Below are 18,259 nucleotides of genomic sequence, written 5' to 3' on the forward strand. Positions count from 1 at the left end.
CTACTGCCGTGTGTATATGAAAAGGGCTTTAGTATACTCATATAAATGAAAATAAGTAAAGGACACTTTCTCATTGGTTGTTTCTGCTGTTACTGGTGGAATTCATTACATATTCTGGTAGGTTCTTCTGTGTGATAACACACTCAGAAGCCAAACACTGTAGAAGTCAGTCTAACTGCATTCTTTGTTGTCTAGTTACCCGCAATAATCTTGGACCTGAACCGAACACCCAGCAGCATTTCCCAAAATCATCCATGTATAAGCTTTTATAAGCTGGACCACGAACACTAGAGTGACAGTGCAGACAGAGACTATTTGGAACCGGACTTCCATTTTGAGTTTTTGTTTGTGTTCTTGTTTTTTTTCTCCTGTCCTGTCCTGTTCTGTCCTGTTCTGTTCTGTCTTGCCCGTCCTGTCTGTCTGTCTGTCTCTCTGTCTTTCTGTCTGTAAATCCACACATATAGTTCTTTCCACGTCTTATATTTCAAAACAAATAATGCTTGTTGTGCTTCTCATCTCATTCAAGGGTACTACTCTCTAGATCAGAGGAGCCCCCTTACAATTCTCCACAGGTAGTGATGACTGGGGTGTTCAGTGCGACTAAGCAGGAATTATATGGTTGCTGCCATTATGCTTGGTCTTACCCAAGGTAGGGTTTCAGGGCATGGTGCCCAAGATGGCAAACAACAGACAGTGATTGAAGAGATGGAGCAATAACCTACAATTCTCCCTCTCTGTCACTGTTTCTCTGTCACTGTCTTTGTCTCTCTTCCCCCTTCCCTCCCTCCTCTCTCAGACCTGAATGAACATTGGAACTAAAGTAAATGTTCAGTGAAAAGAAGCCAGGTGCGGTGCTGCATGTCTTTTATTGCATCACTTGAGTGGTGGAGGTGGGTAAAACCCTGTGAGCAGGCTGAAGACCTGATCCAGGTACTGATTTCCAGGGCTTATGTGCAAAGACCCCTGACTCAACTAAAGAAATGAAGAGGAAATTGAAGAAACAGATACAATTAACTTGGAATAAACCAAACAAACTAAAGAAAAGGAAAGGCAATATTGGGGTGACGTGGCTTACAGAGGAGGGGCAATCATTTATGTGCCAGTCCCTCCTCCTCAGTTGAATACACACACACACACACACACACACACACAAATGCACACAAACACACACACACACACACACACACACAGAGGGAGAGAGAGAGGGAGAGAGAGAGAGAGAGAGAGAGAGAGAGAGAGAGAGAGAGCGATCAATCTGTTAATCTGTTTGTCTCCCTCCCCTAGTTTTTCAGACAGGGTTTCCCTATGAATTCCTCTGTAGACTGATGGCTCAGAGGGCAAAGCTTCTGGCTGTTAAAGGTCTAGGGAAAGCATGAAGGCCTAGATGCAATGTGTAGGCCTAAGGGAACTGTTAAGGCCTAGATGCCTTGTGAAGGAGGCCTACATCATATATACATATGTACACACATATTCATATATATGAATATGTATGTGAATGTGTATACACTCAGGTATCCTTTATTTTATTAGCTTATTTTGAATATAATTTCCATGCTAATCAAAAAGAGGAAAATTTCTTTGGCATCGGATTCATCTTGAACAAAAAATGGGTGTAAATAATCATATATTCAGATGTTATGTCTAATATTGAGAAGATATTCCCAGATATGCTTTTAATCCATCATAGTCCATGTGTGAACAGAAAACAGACTTAGTAAGAATTTTGGCAGGTGGATTTTAAAAACTTATATAGGGTTATTAAGAGCAGTGGTAACATTTTTTAACTTGATATTTTATATATTTACATTGCAAATGGTATTCCCTTGCCCAGCTACCAACTCTCCCAGCACCCACCCCCTGCTTCCATGAGGATGCTTTTCCTCCCATCCACCCACTCGCACCTCAATAGCATACCATTACCCTGCACTGGAGAAAGGAACATTCACAGGACTAAGGGCTTCTCCTCCTATTGATGCCAGATAATGCCATCCTCTGCTCCATATGCAACTGAAGCATTAGGCTTTTACATGAGTACTATTTGGTTAGTAGTTTAATCCCTGGGAGCACTGGTAAGTCTAGTTGGTTGATATTGTTGTTCTTCCTATGGGTTTGCACACCGTTTCAGCTCTTCCTTCACTCCTTCATTGGAGTACCCATGGAGTCCGATGGTTAGCTTCAAGCATGCTTGTCTATATCAGTGAGGTTCTGGCAGAGTCTCTCAGGAGACATCCACATCAAGCTCCCATCAATAAGGACTTCTTGGCATCAGCAATACTGACTAGGTTTGGTGGCTGCAGATGTGATAGATCCCCAGATGGGGCAGCATCTAGATGGCCTTTCCTTAAGTATCTGCTCCACTGTGTCCCTATATTACCCTCCCTATTGAGTATTTTGTTCCCCTTCTAGGAAGGACTGAAGTGTACACATTTTGTTCTTCCTCCTTCTTGAGCATCATATGGTCTATGAATTACATCTTGGGTATTCCAAGCTTTGGACTAGTATCTACTAAGTGTGTTAATTCACTCAGGTTGATATTTCCTAGTTCTGTCCATTTGCCTAGGAATTTCACGAAGTCATTTTTTTTGAAAGGTGAGTAGTACTTCATTGTGCAAATATGCCACATTTTCTGTATCCATTCCTCTGTTGAAGGGCATCTGGGTTCCAGCTTCTGGCTGGAGGGCCTTTGCACTAGAACTCTTCCAGTCTCATGTCTCTCAGACATGCTCAAAAGCTTTTGTCCTTGGTGAATATAGAATCCCATAAATCTGGATATAATATTTTGTGTAAAATTATGAAAGCATTTTAATTAAATTGAAATATACCAAAAGTTAAAACTATGGATAAACTCTCTTCCAGCTTAATCTTTTCTTGGTTATTATCAGTATATAAGATACATACTGGGTGACAACAACAAATTAAGAATTATCCTGCAGTCCCCTAACCATTTTCTATGTATCTGTGGTGTTGTGTGTTGTAAGAATGTTGGTGGATGTGAGTGTGTGGTACATGCCTGTAACTGTGTGGCTTTACCCATCTGTGCATGTGTTTTTGGAGTTCTGAGAAGGATTTCAAGCATCTTCTTTAATGCTGTTCACTGTTCTTGACATAAGTTCTCTTGTTGAACTAGAAATTCAGTGTGGAATTGGAGAACTGGTCAGTGAGCCCTTAGGATTCAGAGGTAATAGTTATGTGTAGCTATCCCCTATGCCTGGCATTATGTATACATGCTGAATATTCACACCCAGGTCCATATGCTTCTACCCTCTGAGAAATTTCCCAGTCCTAGAGTGATGAATGTTTGCTTAAGATTTGATAACAGAGTTTAATTGTTTTCTGTTTTTGCTTTTGTTTGTAATTTTCCATAGGCAACAAGCAGGTGGATATTATAAAAGACACCCGAATAGACCAGAAAATAAAAATAGTAATAGATGCATTACAAGGAATTCTATAAAACCGTATTTTGCATACTTACCTTGTGAAGCACACTTGATATTTCTGGGTTTGCCTGTTATATAAACAGCATAGTTTGATAGAAGGACAGTTTAGACTGTTTAAATAGAGAAGAGTAAGAGAGATACATCTCTTGAAATAGTATAGAGAATGTGATACTTTATCACATGAGAATTAAAACAGAGCCACATAGCCTTCAGCAGAGGAAATGAGGGAGAAGTGTGTATATACCATTTGCAGCACAGTCTCTGGAATAAAACAAACAGGGACATTTAAATAAATATATAGAAGTGTTTAAGACTTCATTTCTCTTCCAATATTTGCAATTACATCGTCAAACATTGTATCTGGAGTCATAGATCACTGTGCTATCTAGGATTGCACGATGAGGATGGCATAGTGGCAATATAGCAAAATAACTGATACGAAAAGCAGAGCAGTCACCCCATTAGGATTCATATGAATTGCATTTCCTCCTTGCTGGGAACTAAGAAACAATGGGTGAAACTGTGCAAGTACCTCTGTAGTAATTTGGTGTCTTGGGGTTATGTTCACAGGATATACAGCTGGAGCACATGGTGTTCAATTTATTTTTAGTTTGTCTGATTTAAAATGTGAGTGCTGTTAGTAAACATTTTTGTGATGATTGCTTGAAATTTATTTGCTCTTTACTAGAAATTGTAGAATCATATTTATAATTTGCAGTCCTGGGGGTACTGGTGGTTGTACATGGTGAACAACTAAGTCAGCAAATGATTAAGTCAGACAATGCTGACGAAAAGAACATGGGATACCACAGTTACAGCTGCCTAAGAACTGATAACCACAACCTAAGGGAAGAGTCTCTTCCCTCAACCTTGACTCCTTTAAGACATTGGCTTCAGCATCAGACAGGCCTTGACAAGTTTGATCCTGGGTAAGGGCATAGAACAAGTGTTCCAGTTATTGTTTTGTCCAGGTCTTTCACACAGCCTAGGGCAGTCCTGGCTCCCACATTAATAGCTACTTCATAGTATTCATAAGACTTTCCAGCTGGATGTGACTTTTGAATGTTCTTTCATAAGCAGGGAAGTGTTAGATCACAGTCCTGTCTAACTGGCTGCTTTCCTCAAACCTGCCATTCCCTTTGTAACCTCTCAATATAATTGATAAGCAACATATTCTGTGGCCTTGTAGTCTTTCTGTCCCTTGCATCTGATTGCCAGGTCCCAAAAACCTTTAATGATAACTCTGCCTCCAACTTTTTTCTTTCTGTGAGTCATCTATTAGTCTAGATCACAAGGTATATATCCTACTGAAAAAATCATATGATTGAGAAACACCAAAATCCTATAATTTCTTGGAAATTAAAAATCCTCACTCTCCTATCTTTGTCTTTAGTATCCCATCATGGTTATATGTGGCCATGATGCAATAAATCACTTCATACTTAAGGACTTAAGCATGTTTTCCCTTCAGGACACTCGAAACACAATATATGTGCTGCAGTAAAAATAAAAACAACAAAACAAAACAAAAACCTGACAGAACTGGTTCCCAGTTATACCCTAGCTGTCTCACTCCCTTAATATTTCTGGTGCCATTGGATATAGCAATAATTTATCTCATAGGCTCCATGCTGCCCCAATCTACTTTCTGACACACTATTCTTCCCAACATGGCACCCTGTCAGGCTGTTACTCCCTCACCCACAGCCCTCTTGGTTGGGTTTCCACCACGCCAGGCAAACACATCCCAATTCTTTGGTAGGTCCATGCATCTGGCCACCATATACTCTCTTAAACTCAATTAAGTTGCCTTATGAAAGAACACATCAAACAATATTTTCTGATGCAATTGATAAGATATAATTTGCCAATCTAGTGGCACAAAATCCTGTACACACCCATCCCATGAGAGTAGTCATAACAACCTGTAATATGTACAGAGAGGCATCTAAACATGCCATGTTCTCTGTGCTCTCACATTCTCACTCTGGCTTCCTCTGCCTCTCTAAAACTTTTCTCCCACCCATCCTTCCTTCTTATCCAATGACAGGCCTGGTTCTATCCTGTACCTCCCTTCACCTTAATAATGACATCATTCTACTCTTTTACCCTTTTAATTAAAAAAAAAACAGAAACTTTTATCTCAAATATAAGTTGAGCACAACTATTATCATTCTGCAATTTAAAAGTATAAGATGTACCTAACACCCAGCCCAACTTTTATTAGTTAAACAGAACATTTAGATATATTTTAGCTTTTAAAAGGCTTAAAATCTGTTATATCCTGGCTAGCTTATGTATTATCTGATAACTAGCTAATTAAATATGTATTCTCGGATTCGGTTTGTCAGAAGTTTATTGAGTATTTTTTTGCGTCGATACTGATAAGGGAAATCGATCAGAAGTTCTCTTTCTTTGTTGGGTCTTTGTGTGGTTTAGGTATAAGAGTAATTGTGGCTTCATAGAAGGAATTCGGTAGTGCTCCATCTGTTTCAATTTTGTGGAATAGTTTGGATAGTATTGGTATGAGGTCTTCTACGAAGGTCTGATAGAATTCTGCACTAAACGCGTCTGGACCTGGGCTCTTTTTTGTTGGGAGACCTTTAATGACTGCTTCTATTTCCTTAGGAGTTATGGGGTTGTTTAACTGGTTTATCTGTTCCTGATTTAACTTCAGTACCTGGTATCTGTCTAGGAAATTGTCCATTTCCTGCAGAATTTCAAGTTTTGATGAATATAGGGTTTTATAGTAAGATCTGATGATTTTTTGAATTTCCTCTAAATCTGTAGTTATGTCTCCCTTTTCATTTCTGATTTTGTTAATTTGGACACACTCTCTGTGTCCTCTCATTAGTCTGGCTAAGGATTTATCTATCTTGTTGATTTTCTCAAAGAACCAACTTTTGGTTCTGTTGATTCTTCCTATGGTCCTTTTTGATTCTACTTGGTTGATTTCACCTCTGAGTTTCATTATTTCCTGCCATCTACTCATCCTGGGTGTATTTGCTTCTATTTGTTCTAGAGGTTTTAGGTGTGTTGTCTGGCAAACTGAATCCAAGAGCCCATCAAAACCATCATATAACATGATCAAGTATGCTTCATCCCAGGCATGCAGGGATTGTTTAATATACGGAAAACCATCAACATGATCCATGAAAGAACAAAACCAAATGATCATTCCATTAGATGCTGAGAAACCATTTGACAAAATACAACACCCCTTCATGATAAAAGTCCTGGAAAGAATAGGAAATCAAGGCCCATACCTAAACATAGTAAAAGCCATATACAGCAAACCAGTTGCTAACATTAAACAAAATGGAGAGAAACTTGAAGCAATCCCACTAAAATCAGGGACTAGACAAGGCTGCCCACTCTCTCCCTACTTATTCAATATAGTTCTTGAAGTTCTAGCCAGAGCAATCAGACAACAAAAGGAGGACAAGGGGATACAGATCGGAAAAGAAAAATCAAATTATCACTATTTGCAGATCATATGATAGTATATTTAAGTGATCCCAAAAGTTCCACCAGAGAACTACTAAAGCTGATAAACAACTTCAGCAAAGTGGCTGGGTATAAAATTAACTCAAATAAATAAGTAGCCTTCCTCTACACAAAAGAGAAACAAGCCAAGAAAGAAATTAGGGAAACGAAACCCTTCATAATAGACCCAAATAATATAAAGTACCTCAGTGTGACTTTAACCAAGCAAGTAAAAGATCTGTACAATAAGAAGTTCAAGACTCTGAAGAAAGAAATTGAAGAAGACCTCAGAAGATGGAAAGATCTCCCATGCTCAGGGATTGGCAGGATTAATATACTAAAAAAGGCCATTTTACAAAAAGCGATCTACAGATTCAATGCAATCCCAATCAAAATACCAATCCAATTTTTCAAAGAGTTAGACAAAACAATTTGCAAATTCATCTGGAATAACAAAAAACCCAGGATAGCTAAAACTATCCTCAACAATAAAAGGACTTCAGGGGGAATCACTATCCCTGAACTCAAGCAGTATTACAGAGCAATAGTGATAAAAACTGCATGGTATTGGTACAGAGACAGACAGATAGACAAATGGAACCGAATTGAAGACCCAGAAATGAACGCACACACCTATGGGCACTTGATTTTTACAAAGGAGCCAAAACCAGCAAATGGAAAAAAGATAGCATTTTCAGCAAATGGTGCTGGTTCAACTGGAGGTCAACATGTAGAAGATGCAGATCGATCCATGCTTATCACCCTGTACAAAGCTTAAGTCCAAGTGGATCAAGGACCTCCACATCAAACCAGATACATTCAAACTAATAGAAGAAAAACTAGGGCAGCATCTGGAACGTATGGGCACTGGAAAAAATTTCCTGAAGAAAACACCAATGGCTTATGCTCTAAGACCAAGAATCAATAAATGGGGTCTCGTAAATCTGCAAAGCTTCTGTAAGGCAAAGGACACTATGGTTAGGACAAAACGGCAACCAACAGATTAGGAAAATGATCTTTACCAATCCTACAACAGATAGAGGCCTAATATCCAAAATATACAAAGAACTCAAGAAGTTAGACCGCAGGGAGACAAATAACCCTATTAAAAATGGGGTTCAGACCTAAACAAAGAATTCACAGCTGAGGAATGCCGAATGGCTGAGAAACACCTAAAGAAATGTTCAACATCTTTAGTCATAAGGGAAATGGAAATCAAAACAACCCTGAGATTTCACCTCACACCAGTGAGAATGGCTAAGATCAAAAACTCAGGTGACAGCAAATGCTGGAGAGGATGTGGAGAAAGAGGAACACTCCTCCATTGTTGGCGGGATTGCAGACAGGTACAACAATTCTGGAAATCAGTATGGTGGTTCTTCAGAAAGTAGGACATTGGACCGCCTGAGGATCCAGCTATACCTCTCTTGGGCATATACTCAAAAGATGCCCCAATATTTGAAAAGACATGTGCTCCACTATGTTCATCGCAGCATTATTTATAATAGCCAGAAGCTGGAAAGAACCCAGATGCCCTTCAACAGAGGAATGGATACAGAAAATGTGGTACATCTACACAATGGAATATTACTCAGCTATCAAAAACAACGACTTTATGAAATTCGTAGGCAAATGGTTGGAATTGGAAAATATCATCCTGAGTGAGGTAACCCAATCACAGAAAAACACACATGGTATGCACTCATTGATAAGTGGCTATTAGCCCAAATACTTGAATAACCCTAGATACATAGAACAAATGAAACTCGAGACGGATGATCAAAATGTGAATGCTTCACTCCTTCTTTAAAAGGAGAATAAGAATACCCTTGGCAGGGAATAGAGAGGTGAAGATTAAAACAGACACAGAAGGAACACCCACTCAGAGCCTGCCCCACATGTTGCTTATACATATACAGCCATCCAATTAGACAAGATGAATGACGCAAAGAAGTGCAGGCTGACAGGACCCGGATGTAGATCGTTCCTGAGAGACACAGCCAGAATACAGCAAATACAGAGGCGAATGCCAGCAGCAAACCACTGAACAGAGAACGGGACCCCCGTTGAAGGAATCAGAGAAAGAACTGGAAGAGCGTGAAGGACCTCGAGACCCCTTATGAACAACAATGCCAAGCAACCAGAGCTTCCAGGGACTAAGCAACTACCTAAAGACTATACATGGACTGACCCTGGACTCTGACCTCATAGATAGCAATGATTATTCTAGTAAGATCACCAGTGGAAGGAAAAGCCCTTGGTCCTGCTAAGACTGAACCCCTAGTGAACTAGATTGCTGGGAGGAGGGAGACAATGTGGGGAAGATGGGGAGGGGAACACCCATGAAGATGGGGAAGGGGGAGGGATTAGGGGGATGTTTGCCCGGAAACCGGGAAAGGGAATAACAATCGAAATGTAAATAAGAAATACTCAAGTTAATAAAAAAAATATGTATTCTCAAAGTTAAATAGTCTGAGTGGGTTATAACATTATACTAAGTTTTCACCCCTGCCAGTAATCTGAGAATGATCCATATATCCGTAAATATAGGAAGCCTAGCATGGCTTCTAGAACTGAGACAGGTTATAGAGACAATTTTCTATTTGCACAGTCCCCATGTGAGCAACACATGAGAGCAAGTCTTCAGCCTTCTGGCCTAGGATCATCAGACAGACTTTTGAAACACTAAATTTTGAAGGGCTAATCATTCTGGCTTGGCAGAAATTTTCAGCCAACTTATTCTGCAATGTTTCCTTTTCTGGACAGTAATTAGTCTGTAGAAGAATTGGAGCAATTTTTGCATAGTGCCTGTCTGCCAAAATAAATCACCTCACGTAGAGGTGGAGATTTTCAGTTTCTTCTTTGAATATACCAAAGGGGAGCTGGTGGGAGTGGACATGTCTCAATAAAAGATAAAGAACATTAAATGTCATATTTTGTGAACTTCTGGTGTTTTTTAGAAACCATTTAACTATATAAGTAATATGGACTGTTGTCGATTAATTATTTTAATAAATTATCTTGAAAGCACTCTAACTATAAACTTAGAGACATGAATTTGCTATTTGGCCTTAAACTCACGTGCTTAATCATCTCAGCTTCATTTTTTTTTTTCATTTTTCAATTCTTTTTTTTTTTAGCTTCATTTTTTAATAGCAGAAAAGGACTGGGTATAAGCCATCTATGCTGAAATGTGTTGTTTAGGCACAATACGTGTACATCAGAGTAACAATATTAATTTTAAATCAATGAGAAATTTATATTAAAGAAAATCTTAAAAATCTAAATTTGTATCAAATAAATTCTGTGCCAATGTAAAAGATCATAATTTTAGTTTAGTAATAAATATATAAATAATTATGTGCAGCTTGAAGAAACAATTGAAGGGTTTTTGCCCCAATTACCTGGACTTTGGGGGACTAAAAGTAATTATTCTAAGGTTGTTGTTCTGAGGAATTTAGAAATGTGTATAATTTAACAGGGAGGAATTAGCTCAAACTGATTATACATAATCTCAGTCGGTGAAAAACCTTGTATTTATTACTAAGCTAAAGTTATAATCTTTTACATTTGAAAGTATATTATAATACATTACATTCTCTCCCATGATCTCTTACCATGATCTCTTAAACAGTGAAGAAAATTTGTACATCTTTTAAACTCATCTATTATTTCTAGCTTTATGTATATAAGCCTTTTAGAATTTGGCTATAGATATTCTATCTTCTGTTAATTAAGTAAACATTTGTCCTTTCATACTTTTCTTTATTTTTTATAAAGAAATATACTTGTATGCACTCTACATTCTCTTTACCAAATCTCACCAGATTTCCTATAATACATCTCCTGACACCATGTCTTCATCTGTTTACCTTTTAGATCTCATCAAGAATCAGAATCTAGTGTCACTCGTGAAGGGAATCTATTGAAGCACAAGCAAATTACCAAGGAAATACCCCCCCCCAAAATGAATGATTCTTCATTCACCAGTAGCCATCAAATGCCAAAAGCCCCTCAATATGGCATTGTCAAGGATTGGTCACCCCATTTAAGCCCTGACTCTAGCTGGCTTGATCATATGAAAGTATTGTGTTAACACAGGTGCTGTGAGTTCATGAGTGTGATAACCATGAGCTGTCCAGAGGACAGCTTTTCATTCTCTGTACCAAACAGCTATCACAATTTTCTTAATACAATAGAGATCAATTCAATGTTCATTGCAAGAAGGCAGGAACATACTCATCTAATTATGATGGAGATATTATTAAAAAATTTAGTTTCTAAATGCCTTTTATTTATGTAAAATTCCAGAAAATTTTATTTCTGTTTATGGTCTGAAACATATTCCTTTCATTCATAACAAACACAATGATAGTTCTAACTTTTGAAATGACATTATAATATAATGTATATGTATCAAACTTTTCTAAATTTGTGTGCATGTGTATCCCATTTTTAAGAGTATTAAGTTTATTCTTAATGTTTTCTAGCTGTATTAATACGATCATAAGATTTTCTTTTTAAGTAAAATAACTTATGCATTATTTTACTAACATAAGTCTTAATCTTATATCTCAAATATTATTTTCTATTGCATACATAGATGAATTTTAGTTGTTAACATTGGGTTGGTCAATTAGTTCCTTGTTTATTAAATTGTAAATTTATACTTTTGTGTTGAAACTAACTTTTGTAAAGTTTGCATACATAATTTTCATATTTATTCAGTTGATATCACATGATTCATAAAATTCTTTCTCTTCAAATAACTACAACATAGATTTTGATTAGTTTAATGAACAAAGACTATTAAATACACCTGTAGAAATTATTGAAGTGAATATTGATTTGAATAACTATAGAGAATAATTTGATATTAAATACTGGGTAGGAGTGTGGGACTGCATTTTAACTATCGGAATTATGCTGTTTCAAGGTTATGTTAGTGACTTTTTTATAGATATGTACAGCATTAACATGACTTATATTCAACTCATTGTTCTTTGTCCTTCATTTTCTTTTTGAATTTTTTTAGTTTTTCATATTTAAAAGCGGTTTTAAATATTTGCTTCATGCATCTGTACATGTGTGCACAAATGAGTACAGGTACTTGCAAAATGTACGAGAGGGTACCCAATTTCCAGAGCTCGATTGACAAGTAGTAATGACCCACCAAGTATAGATACTGGACACTGAACTTAGGTTCTCTACTAGAGACCAAGGAAAACCCATGAACCTTTTCTATAGGTCCTGATCTTAATTTTTGTTAAAGGTTTACTTCTGTGTGCCTTTCTTATTCACGAAAACAACTTTGTCAAATTTGATACAAACAATTTTGTGTAAATATTCATCTTTAATTAATTGGGATTCAAAAATTTGGATTGTATTTCCTATTGATTTTAGTAAGATGATATCATACTGATATATACTATCAGAAAATCCTGCATGAAGTCACCATGACTGAAAATAGGAATAGAGAAGGCTTAAAAAATTGTACTTCATTAAAGGTTGACATGTCCACCATTCATCTCATTAAAGTAAACTCATATGTGAGAAAAGATACTTCAAATCAATCAGTTGAGGATTTGTGTTATTCTTATACTATCAACTCAGCTCATTTACATTCTACCACTATGACCAAAATCCCTCCTCCTTATTATCATTGTCTTTTTGAATTTTGCTGTACATATGGCTAGTTTTAAAAATTTGAAACTTAATTGGGCTTGAATGGACTAAGAAAGAATCACCAGTGTTTCATTTGCTCAGTCCTTTTTTTTCCCTTTGCAACACCTCAAATTGCCTTTATTTCAGTATGCATCCACATTTCAACATTTAGTGGCCCTGAAAAGAGTGGGGACCTTGTCAATGATCCAGGAGCCAGGCCCACCTATCTGCAAACGATCTGTGAACATGGTGACACAGAGCTCCTCTGGGTCCCTGCCCAGGGTCTGAGGAGCAACACTGAAACCCAAGTTGGCAGAGTCAGGGACTCTTGTTCCAGCTGTCAGGCTCCACTCCAGACTCGATGGGTGATCAGGGTGACTGAGAGCCCTGTTTAAAACTCTTCAACTTGTAAAAACAAAGCAATTATGGGAAAAGGAACCAACTCAGAACCTGTGCACCGAGGACTCTCCACATGGCCTTTCTCTAGGCATATATCCAAGGACCCTGAGCGGTGGCCCGTCTGAGTCGCCCTGTGACTTCTCTGTTCACCTCTAGACCTGAGCTCAAAGCTCAAGAGCTGATGGTGGTGGCAGGGCCTCGGACCAGCGCTCCCTTCCCAGGCTGGTGGCAGGTGAACAAGTGTGGTCCAGAGCTAAGGGAGGGAGGCCAGGATTTTTCAACTTCATCTGATGGCTTCTGGCCACAGCAAGTGTTGGGTGGTGATGGGCAACAAGGGACTTGAGCAGGGGAAAGCAGCACCCCTTGAGAAAGGTGGGGAGACTGGAAGCTCTGAATTTCTCACCCGGGGCCAATTTCAGGGGAGGGGAGGTTACAATCTAAGGTTTGACCAAGGGTGTGAGTGGAGGAGTGGGGACCATGGCTTGGATGGGGCAATCACTTAAGACTTAAGAAAGCATGGGTACAGCCAGAGCACCCCAAGCCTAGTGGTGGTCAGTCCCACGGCTGCTACCTGAAAACTCCCCATCTATTCTAAGGGCCACCACACAGTTGTGGCAGAGGGCGGGAAGTACGAAGGCATACCCAGGCCAAGTGCCAGCAGCAAGTGATTGTGTGAGATGTGTCTGTCCACAGTTGCGTTAGCTGTGCACACCGCTCCCAAAGGAAACCGATTTCAACACACCTTATTGATCCCATAAATTCAACCAGGCAGACAGCGGTTATACTCGACAGATGATGTTACACAGCACAACTTAGGTATTTCAAATGGACAAGAAGTTAGTATCAGAGCAGTGTCTCAGGATGAAGTCTAATGGGGCTTCCTCTCCAGTACTTTGAGGTCTACAGATGGATCTAGAAAATTCACTACTGTGGAAAATGAAGACTTGGGTTGGATGGAGAAGGGAGGCCGGGGCCTTGGTGACTAATGGCTGTAACTCTGTCCTTCTGGTGGCTGTGGCAGCTTCATGTTCTCTTTTGACATCATCAAGCGCCTCAGTTCCTGGAGGATGACTTTCATGCTCTGGGAGTTCTGTCAGTTTGCCAGCACTGCCATGGCTCGTGGATCCACCACTCCATTGAACCGCTCACGCCGTTCATATTGACTCTTGTTACAAATCTCACAGACTGGGATGCTTCTGGATACTAGAGTGGCCCACACTCTATCATAAGGCTGCATATTCGGTTTTCATAAATTGTTCTTGGAGGTCCAATTATCATGCCTGTCCATCTTGTGAGTGTCATGTCCTCATCATCCTCCAGACCCTAGCTAACTGTGCTGTCGTCTACTCCTTTCTGGCCTTCTTCCAGCTCTTCCAACAGTCGGAAATCTCAAAGGACTTTTACTCCTGAGCCTGTGGTGGCTGCCATCTTGCGTTGCTATCGCTCGAAGTCAGTCCTTCCTTTCTTCCTCTACCCCTAGGTCCCTAGCTCCTTCCCTCTCTCTCTCTCTCTCTCTTTTTTCCACAGGGTCTCATAAACCCCAGACTTGCCTGAACCTCACTATATATCCAGTGATGACTTTGAATGTCTGATATTCACCAATAAATTATAGGTACGAACAACCATGCCTGATCTTGTACAGTTTTGGAACTCATCCAACGGTGTCTTCCATACTGGCATGTAGCCTGTCAAATGAGCAACTTACCAAATCTCTTCCTGTTTCTTCCTGTTCCCTTCCTTCCTTCCTTCCTTCCTTCCTTCCTTCCTTCCTTCTTTCCTTCCATGCTTTCTTCCTTCCCTTCTTTTGTTTTCCTTCTGTTCTTTCTGTTCATGCATTTTGTTTTCATTTTGATTTTGAAGTTAAAAGCTATTACTGAAGTTTTCACCTCTTGAAACCAGAAAGCGTGAGCTGTAGAGCATTTAGACTTTCATATGTAGAAATCATTGTGTACATATAGCAAAAACTATATATATTAAAGATGACAGAAGCATTATTGTCTCAACGTACTGGCTCTGTTCTTCAATTATTGTTAGAAACTTTTATTATTATTAATAGTCCACATCATCTAATATGTATACTATGAACATCTGCATTTTGAAAATGACAAAGGGGTATAAATTGCATTTCCAATGCAGTAACACAGAAACAAGCATTTTTCTAATATTCTCATTCTAGAGTTAATATTTTATCTATCATGCAAATATATTTTAGAGAAATTCATTAAGGATTCTCCTCTTGCTTAACTGTAGGTGACATTATCAAAACTTCTGAGAAAAAAGGAATTCCCAGTGTGATTGTACTTAATATCTTAAAGTTGAAATTGGTACAAAAAACAAGACTAGGATGAATTTTTTTATAACTTCTGATTTCCTTAAATAGGCATGAGATTAGACATGGCTTGTGTCATTCTTAGAATTTCTTACAAGAAAGTAACAGGAGAATTCTTTTGGAGCTTCCATAATTCATGTCATTATTTGAAGAAGACGCTTATCAGTTTTATCAGAGGTTACTGTCTAGGTGAGGTGTTTCCAGGATGTTTTCATCTTATTACAAGAAGTCACAGAGAGCAAGGTGACAAACTTTATTCAAAAGCAAAGTGAGAAACACTGGTATTCAGTGTAGCTTTAATTTGTGGACCTCTCGAGAAGGAGGAATTGTTTACTTAGAGTTCAGTGTGGATATTTCTGTTTTGATTGGCTTTTTTTGATTAGGCAAGCCTTAATTAACTGTGAACATCAGTTTCCATGATGCATTTGCTTAAATCAAATGCATATTCCTTATCACTAGGTATATGACATTAAACAGGATGTTTTCCTTGAAAGTTGTTCCGGAGGATTCAATACGATTTACTGAGTATATATTCTAAACTGTCTCAGGCCAGTTGAAACAGATTTCTCCCTCCAGTATGTGGATATGCTCTTGAATACTTTTGAATGGAAGTTGATCATGAAAGAGAAGTTTATAAACAATGTTATGTGCAGGGAGTCTTAGTCCATTGTTTGATATGTATACAGCTTCATGCAGGTGAGATGAGGTGAGCAACTTCATTGTTAGGTATATTTCTGGAAGGTAGATTTTTATGCAGCCTAAGTCAAGTGAAGTCCCAGGTTGAAGTGCTTTTCCCATACCTATATGCCTCATTTAAGGAATTTTAGTGCTTTTGCTTGTATCGTTACTTAGGCTACAGTACACCTCACTGTTTCTTTGATGTTTGCTCAGACTCAGCTCAGTCAGTGACTACATCTCAGTAGCTGCCGGACTTATTTGGCTCTGGTTCTTTGTCTTCCAATTTAATGGTAACTTCTTCAAGGATCAAACAATTTGGTCATTCTATGAATATTAATATAACTAGTCATAAGCCCTTATCAAATGATATCCAAGTCTCCTATGCTGACATAAAATGGAATTGTCACTACAGAGGCTTGCTGAGCTTCAATATGAACTTCTAACTTCATGATGAGTAAATAACCTTCATCAATTGCCTATAAGAAATTCATTTAAATTTTGACAATTATGTTGGGCCAGCAAGAGGGAAAAAGGACTTGCAGAACAAGCTTAACACCCTCACTTTAAATATAGGAATCCATAGATAATGACCCATTACAGAAATTGGCCATCTGGCCTATTAACATGCTGTGGAATCAGAAGACCTACGTGAACACACACACATGCAACACACACACACACACACACACACACACACACACACACATATATACACACACACCACAAAAATAATAACCTAATGTTTTTTAAATTTTCTAATATTAATATGTCATGCCCTTTCTTATTCTGACATCTGATTTATTTTACATAGGTGGATTCATTTTCCACAAAATAGTATTCATGATCAATGGCAATTATAAATGTCAAGTGGACATTTTCATGAGTTCAAGGTTATAAATTTTTAATTTCATATTCCTTAGTACATGACCACCAAGAATTAGTTTGTGTGATTTGGTGTGTGTGTGTGAGTGTGTGTGTGTGTCTGTCTGTCTGTCTATGTGTTCATGCCTATGTGATCAAGCAGAAGACAGAGAAAGTAAATAGTATCCTCTTTTATAACTTTCTACACAATTTTCTCAATTCAAAGCCTTTCACTTATACTGATGCTATCTTGCTGTGCACAAGCTCCAGAAATTCTTTCCCTGTCATCATAGCACTGGGGTTATAGCTGTATACAACCATGACTGTTTTAAAGTGTGGGCACAGAAATTTGAATTCTCTTCTTTCTGCAGCAAATTCTTTCCCACACTAGGGTATCTCTTATCATCACCTCTGAGCAATTCTGAAGACTGCAGTTTTCACTCTCTGCAAACTTGGTAAATTAGATTTACAGCCAGGATTTGGAATTTCTAAGGTCTGATAATAAAACCTACCCCATGTCAACTAAGAGCTTTTAGAACGTGGCCATTGCTATTTACTTTTCATAATTTCAAATGTCTCCTCCTAAATAGAAATCAATGTGTTTTGATAATTACAATTTAGAATGTTTCCAACTGATTTAAAATGTTACTTCAAATTGTTAATTCATTCCCTTTTTTGTATCATGACATGATTTGGGCTTCTGGAAATAGTAAGTTCAAGGAGAAATAAAAGTTTAGACATACTATATCTACACAGCTAAGGCTTAAGCAGCCAACAAGCATTTCTCTCACTGACATATTTACAAAGGTGTCCTGTGAAAAAATAAACTAAAAAGTCAGAAATTTTTCTAGTTCAACACTCTCGGTACAAGTAGTTGAAATGACCGATCTTCTCTGTCAGACTGAGCATTTCCTCCCGATGCACTGCAGTGTCAGCAATCAATGTTGTCTCTTTTCTCTTGATCCATCTGACTAATTCCAGATACCTGATCTAACTGAAGCGGTGATTTGAAATATTGCTGCATTCACTGGCCAGTTCAGTATAGAAAGTACTGGAAATGATATCTAAAAGGAGAAGACTCAAACTGAGCAAAGCATACTCTAGCTAATGCTGCAAGGTAACATGGTGATCAACATAGTGGGTTTCTGACAGACCTATGTTTCATCTGTGGATGTCTAAAAGATATAACACTGTGAAAATCTACATATTCTTAGAGATGTAACATTCCTCCTCTGTTCACTGTGAGGATAAAATTAAATTGTTCATGCAATAGTCGTAGTGGGAACTATGTCAAACTAATAACCATACATGATAGCAATTGTTATTTGGACTCTCTTCTTGATGCTGTTCTTTCACAGCGATTCTGTTATCAATTAGTATTCAAAATATAACTGAAAAGAATGCC

The 18,259-nt window shown here is 38.2% G+C and overlaps 1 pseudogene; it reads right to left on the minus strand.

Annotated features, from left to right (window-relative positions):
- Positions 1 to 13,908: 13,908 nt before the first annotated feature.
- Positions 13,909 to 14,414, minus strand: Ube2v1-ps6 (ubiquitin conjugating enzyme E2 V1, pseudogene 6; annotated as a pseudogene).
- Positions 14,415 to 18,259: the final 3,845 nt, after the last annotated feature.

Source organism: Rattus norvegicus, chromosome 2 (assembly GCF_036323735.1).
Source record: "Rattus norvegicus strain BN/NHsdMcwi chromosome 2, GRCr8, whole genome shotgun sequence".
Classification (NCBI taxonomy): domain Eukaryota; kingdom Metazoa; phylum Chordata; class Mammalia; order Rodentia; family Muridae; genus Rattus; species Rattus norvegicus.